A 7,041-nucleotide genomic window follows, 5' to 3' on the forward strand; every position below is an offset into this window, starting at 1 on the left:
CAAAACCAAGGAATTTTAGTAACAAATTAATCATTTCAATTTACATTCCCTAGATCCAACTGAGATGGAGCTCCTTCTCTGAGCTTAAACATAACTTGTGCTGTAACAAGAGAAATTTAGCACAGAGTGGTAACTATTAACAATAAACTTGCTCATTTTGTCTTTGGCTACATTTTAAAAATATGAACTATAAAATAATTCATAGCATGCAATGACACTGAATGTACTGCAATACCCCTTCAAACCAGAGACATTATTATAGTGGAAGGTGGAAAATGGGCAAGGTATGGCATAGGACAATGATCAGGAGTCTAAATTAAAAAAAAAAAAAGACTTTGAAAAAGAAGCTTTTGGGTATGACTTAAATGTGGGGGGTTGTGTGTGAAAGGGAACCAGGGTCCCTTTTAAAGGGATAATTCTAAGTCCACATGTTCTTATGCTAAACGGTACTGAGACAGAAGCATCTACGCAAAGGCAAGGATCTCAGAATGTGGGGCAGCCATTGGGATGTTGTTCAAGAAGATGATCTATCCATCCCCATTAGATCACCTTGCTCTAGATTTTGTGCAGGGGGTGTGTGTGTGTGTGTGTGTGTGTGTGTGAGAAACATGGGCACACAGAAGATGAGACAGTAAAGGAACCCTTCCATACTGAAAGAGGTCTGATCTTTCATTGCATCACCTGTCATTCCCTTAACGACGCCTTCTGTTTGATGCGGATGGTGTAGCAAACACACCTACTTTTTTGGAAATGTATACTTATTAATCACTCCCTATTTAAACATGCTGTTTATTAAATGATCACTCATGCTTCCTGGCTGTTGCGTTAGGTACAGTAGCCACAGCATTCACATTATAATACAGAAAACTGAACACTAAGGGACCAGCATACAAACGTAAATAACATACATTTGCTATACATGTATAGCTTAGGCTTGGATTTCATCCACTTCCAGATATGAATAATTCATTCAACATCTCCATCCAATTGTTCTTTTAACAACTGCAATATGAATTAAAAGGTTATAAGCCACGTTACTAAATAATCCTTTACTGTTTCCCTGTGGCAATTTGTGTACCATTTTTACAGATTCGAGCCTCTGCCGTTTCTGCTTCAGAGTTCATTTTTATTGCAATTCAAGGCTAGCCTTTTCCCCTGAACACTACCTCTCTGACCTAACTGCTATACCTCTGATCCTCTGCACCCCAGAAGCTGTCACAAGTCTCCCTCCTTCCCAGGAGTTGAACACACAATAGAGAATAGGCCCTGGCTGTGAGGTTCAGCAGCCATTAACCCCTACCAGCTGTTCCTGCAGGGAGCCTTCTGTGGCTGAATGTCCTTTCTCTGCGGAGGCCCTCATTTCCACTAATCTAACTATTGTTGGTTAGGAATGCTGACAGGAGAAAAGAAATTTTTCTTGTGTCCATGCAAGTGTGTGTATCCATGTGTAAGTGAAGGAAGAGTGAAGGCTAATTTCTATAGTAGGCATGAATGGAAGGATTGGGAAAAAAAACTAGTTAAAATGTGTTTACTTGCTTAAAAGGCTCAGTCAATTTAAATAATTTCAGTAGTATGCTCTATTTTTGGGGGGAGGGGGCAGAGAGAAAGGGCGAAGCTAGTTACTATTATCATTTTGTGTTAAATCCACCTAGATATTTCTCTGCTTTTACTAAAGCCTAACTTAAACATAAGAAAGATAAAAAAAGATAACAAGATAAATGCATTAATAAAATGTTGTCAGAAAGTTACACAACCAAAAATCACATCCTTTCAATGGATTTTTTTTTTTTTTATTCACAATGGGGAGTTAAGTTTGTTTTTCATTGATTGCCCATCCCCAGGATATTGATGATTCACAGTCTCTTCTACACACAATGAATGCTATAGGTTATGAACAAATTTAGGATGGTGCAGTAAGATTCTACAAAGAAAGCTAGATACATTGGGAAAAAAAACACATTTGTGATTTAAAGGATGGACATTTTCAATAGCCAAAGTGAACTCCATGTGCCACTCATGAAAACATAATTTGCAGTTATACCTCAACTTTCATACAACATAAATACAGACACTAAATCATAAATCAGTCTTACTATTGTTTTTTTTCTCTAGTAGCTACTCGGGTGAAGAAAATAAATACAATTTAATTAGGAAGAGGAACAAATATTTATCTGTTGAAGAACTGCATACAATTTTGAGTTTCAATAGTTTAGTTTTTTCTCAAAAGGATTGGTAACAGAAACTATTTAAATTTAGTGCTCTATTTTATTACTTGATAAAGTTCAGTAAAATACAACAGTTGGTCTAGTTCAAATCAAATTAAAATAATTAATGTAGAAATATATTTTCTGGGCAATTAGACTGTATCGTAGTAGGGCAAATGTCTGATATAATAAAGCTCTACTTTGCATCTGTTCCTGTGTCTAGACTGCTGCAATTACTGGTCCTTACAACGGCAGCAGCAGGATAAAGCACTGCTTACAGGTTATGGCTATTAAAATTCAACATTTTCTTTCGTTGCCCTGTTTATTATCTAAATCATTTGATTGTTATAAAATAAATTTAATTTAATGAAGTTGCACTTTTCTCATCTTAAATGCAAACAAACAAACACACACTGCAGAATCTAGCACATTGTTTCCTCAAAACGTTAGCTGCCATGCATGGATACTGATTTCATTGAAGTTTAAGATGTGCAAATAATGCTTGCTCAAAACCAAACAGCAGATATTTCTCTGTAGATAAAGTGGGGACTTAAACCCCCCTGCCTGTCAGCCTGGCATCTTCCACAGGCACTAAAGTCACACAAAATATTAAGACAGCGTGCACTAGTAATTAGTGTATTTTGAGGGTATGAAAGACCCAGCTCTAAGAAGTCATGCCAGTGTGTTAGGAGGTAGGTAGGTAGGTGCATGTCATTAGTAAAAAGATCATAAGCCAGCCAAATACTAATTCAAAACCACATCGAGCCTGCATATCCACTTGTGGAAGTCCCACCCACAGCTCACTGGCATTAATAGGAATTCTGCCTCTAGAGTAACGCAGGTGTTGTTCTTAAAGTGATGCCTTTATTGGGTGATGTGTGAACATCAGTTGTAAGATAAACATTACACAGGGTGCCTTACAAATTTTAAATTAGAAAACACAATGAGAGAAATCATATGAAGAACAGTAAGCCTAATCCTGGTCAGATTTTTGTGCCACTGAGGGACCCAAGTCCCACTTAAAGTCAATAGGAATTGAGGGCTGATCAGCACATCGGAGAACCATGCTTTATATCAGCACAATCCCACAAACTGCAGTGGTTCATAGCTCATGGACATAAACAGTATTTGCTGGTGTCAGTGGGACTGGTTGCAGAAGAAAGTTCTCCATATAATTATGGGGTGTGGAATCTGGGCCTGTAAATGAATCTGAACAAAATTTAAATATGTTTTAGTTTAGACAGTCTGTGATAGTAAATCATACCTTTACAATCCAGCCAAAAGCTAAAGCACATACTCATAAATTACATTTGCAAAATACTAAATGCAAGGGATAAAACAAATCTTCATCACAGGCAACAGGAAAGATCTTGTGCACAATTTTGGAAAGAGAAAAGTCCAGGATATCTTGCATATTAAGGAGATGTTATGTAAATTATTGGGTCACTGGACAAAATTGTCCACTCATGTTCTGACGTGAATAGAAAATCCATACTGAACATGAAATTGTTCAGCTGCAGTTTTACCACTGCATTCTCATCAGATCTTGTAAATTAAACTGCATTAACCCAAGTCGGTATTTAAATGGGAGGTCTCCAAGGAAGATGTAGGAACTGTTATGAGCAGCATGGTTATGAACTGTACATCAGCCTTGGTGTGTTGGCCATATTCCAGGTTGGGTATTACAGTCTTCCCCTCAGCAGTTTCAGCTGGCTATGGTATTGTGAATTTATTCTATTCCTATAGTGTGTGGTTCGGTAGTGTTGCTGGATATTGTTAAAGATGAGTCTATGTTTAACTCTGACTTAACTGTCCCTACATTTGTAATTTAGGCCAGCCTTGCAGCAAGAAGGCCAAAGGGAGCAATGACTTGCTTGTTCTCCTATCCTGTTGGCCAGAAGTCCCATCTGAGTTGAAAGAGTGGGTTATACCACACCACTGATATTAGCCTGCTTGATTGGCTACCAGGATAGTCATTCCAAAGTCAGCCTCATTACTATCTTGATACTAAACTGGCCGTGACAGCTATTGCAGAGATCCAACCTGTTTCTTCAGGTCCATTATGGGCACTGCTTCTGAAACAGACCTGGCTGAAGGACTCAGACAAATTGTGACTTGTTTATGATTGTACCTAAGCTATGTATGGTGGGCCTTTGAGATCTTTTAAAAGATGATAGAGAGAGGGTACATACCTCTTCCTATTTTACTTTTCAAGGACTCTGCATTCTTAAAGGCAAGAATCACCAGGAATTTATATTTAAAAGTCAGGGTCTATTTTCATATTTTTTTCTGCAAATTGGTGTCCCCTATTTTCACATTTACAGCTCTGGATGGTCAGTTCCTTCTGAAAAGCAAATCTGTATCCAGTTTATATCAGAGAGCTTTTTGTCTGCGGGGTGAAAGTGTTAGGCTTCCAATTCTACTAAGCATACACAGGACCTATATTTAAAGTATGGTAATGTACCAAATGGCAAAAACAAAATATGAAGGCAGTTAGAATGAGAATATTATATTCAGAGGATGACAGCAATAGAACAAGCTTTTAAATCTGTCTCCCTCCCTTATCCCCCACCAAAGGCTACCAAGTCACTTCTGTTCTCTAAGTATCAGAGCTTGTGATGTTTAGTTGTTCAAATAAGCAGCATGATTTCAAAAAGAGCATCACCAAGAATTCCTAACCCAATGTATTATATTGTTTATACTCATGAACTCCATGTATTCAGGAATTCCAGGATGGCAGAATCTGGAACTCAATTCCATGGCAAAAATCTCCAATTTAATCTTTTTAAATTCCTAGCCTGCAAAGATAACCCTCAAACATATGAGCCAAGTAGAACTGATGCCTCTCTGAATGTGCAAAGACCTTGATAAAAGAGCTGTGAGAGGTATAAGCTGCCCAAGTCATCACGCGCAGGGTGTGTGACTATGCAAATGTGGAATTTGGCATTTTTTTATTTGTACCCCAAAATTCTGGTTCAGAATTCATTATTTTGGTATAGCCAAGCACCCAGCATTTTATTTTTGCTTTCCCTGCTGAGGCACTCCTGCAGATGCCTCTTGTTCCTCACTTTTCTACACACATGGGAAGCAACAGGACACATTGCTGTAAACCAGGCAAGCAATGGGGTCAAAGAAACACAAGTTTCCAGGCAGGAAGCGGGCAAACCAATTGCCTTGCCTGAATGAACTGTATTATCAGTGGGTTCCAACTATGATCCATGGTCGTGTTTTGGTGTGGAAGGATGAAGGATGCTTGATGGGGACATAAAGTAACAATGCTACAGAATTTAGAAGCTTGTTTCACAGAATTTGCACCCCCTGCCCCCCACCCTACCCCAGGCCACAGGGGGCCTAAGTCCCTGTTTGCATCAGTCAGTATGTGGGAACTATGTTCTCAAAACTATTAACTTCATTTATAGTAATACAAAGTGTCTCTGCTGAAAACCAAAACCATATTAAAAGTAGAGATATACTTTACAATATTGCAGCTGAAGGCAGAGAGCATTATAATACCATATACCTTTGTTTCAGACTGACACAGCACACCATATAACCTGGGAGCAGGGGAGGGAAACTTTTAGTTAGTCGTGGAAATTAAATTCTGCCCAACTTATTATTTGGTTGTTGGGGGAGTAAAATGGGAGGGAGGGGGAGTGGTCATCCTCTGCCCCAATTCAAGTCACATCAGTGACAAGAGCAAGCGGCCTATCACTGTAATGCATCAGACATAGCACAGAGTACCCAGTAAAGGATGGGTACATCTTGAACAAGACAATACCTATAGTTTCTGGGCAGATTGATTGGTTTGTTACTTATCTCATTGCCTCCCCTCTCCTCCTGTTCCTCTCACTAAACTGCTTGGTGTTTTGGGAGTAATATTTTCTCAAATACAATAATTTGGGAGAACAATGTTTCAGCACAGGAAATGCTGACATGTTGCAGTTTTGCTTTCCAGAGGTAAACTGAATTGAAGTGATGTTTATGTGCTGCTGTTAGTCACAGAGGGCAATGAGGAAGTTCCAGCAAGTAGGCACAGACAGGTACTATTTTAGTATCTGCACACTGAAGAAAATCCAGATAAGGGTCAAAGAGTGATGTTTAGCCTTAAATTTCCTCCAAGTTTTCTGTTCACGGGCCTATTATTTCATTCATCTTTTGCATGTACTGGTGCTGGGGGGAGAGGGGGGAGAAGGGGGAAGATTGCTGGTTTTCAGAGAACACCTACCTAATAACTGTGCTTTTGGTAAATGACTCTGCTCTTAATAGCACTAGCCAGACAGAGAGCTCTGTGAACCATTTTCAGAGCAATGCCCACCTCTATAACCCCTCCCTTTGGAGTCTGCTCTGTGATATACAAAGAGATCTAAATGTACTATCAATAAGCACACATCATAGAAATGGATGAAATAACCAAGTAATTTTTCATTCACTAAAGCTAACCATGTATAAATAATGCTCAATACAGCTACTCAAGACTTATACTATGCCCTTAACTTATGACAAACTTTTATTCCACCTTTATACTGTGTATACAAATGTATACAGTATGCATGTGTATATAGTATTTTATTGCAAATGTAAAATATTATATATCTAAATATGAATATATATTAATATTAACATACATAATTATTCTGAAAAAAATATCACATAAAGGATGATATAGTTTATGTTGTTTAATTGTATGTATCAGGGCTGCTGATTGTCACACCTGAACTCTGCCCACTCATCCATTTTACCTGGAATTTATTCTAATATGCCAAACATCTAACCCTTTTCAACTATTTGCCACTTTTCTTATTTCCTGCTTTCTACCCCTCCCCCCAGTTTATAATTT

At 38.3% G+C, this 7,041-nt stretch overlaps 1 long non-coding RNA gene across 1 annotated transcript in view; it reads right to left on the reverse strand.

Annotated features, from left to right (window-relative positions):
• Nucleotides 1–1,746: 1,746 nt before the first annotated feature.
• LOC132250921 (uncharacterized) overlaps nt 1,747–7,041 on the reverse strand; it is a 44,551-nt gene continuing 39,256 nt past the window's right edge. Inside the window, exon 3 of the long non-coding RNA XR_009462629.1 lies at nt 1,747–3,413. This is a non-coding gene — a long non-coding RNA (uncharacterized LOC132250921). The remainder of the gene's footprint in view (nt 3,414–7,041) is intronic.

Source organism: Alligator mississippiensis, chromosome 5 (genome assembly GCF_030867095.1).
Source record: "Alligator mississippiensis isolate rAllMis1 chromosome 5, rAllMis1, whole genome shotgun sequence".
NCBI lineage: Eukaryota > Metazoa > Chordata > Crocodylia > Alligatoridae > Alligator > Alligator mississippiensis.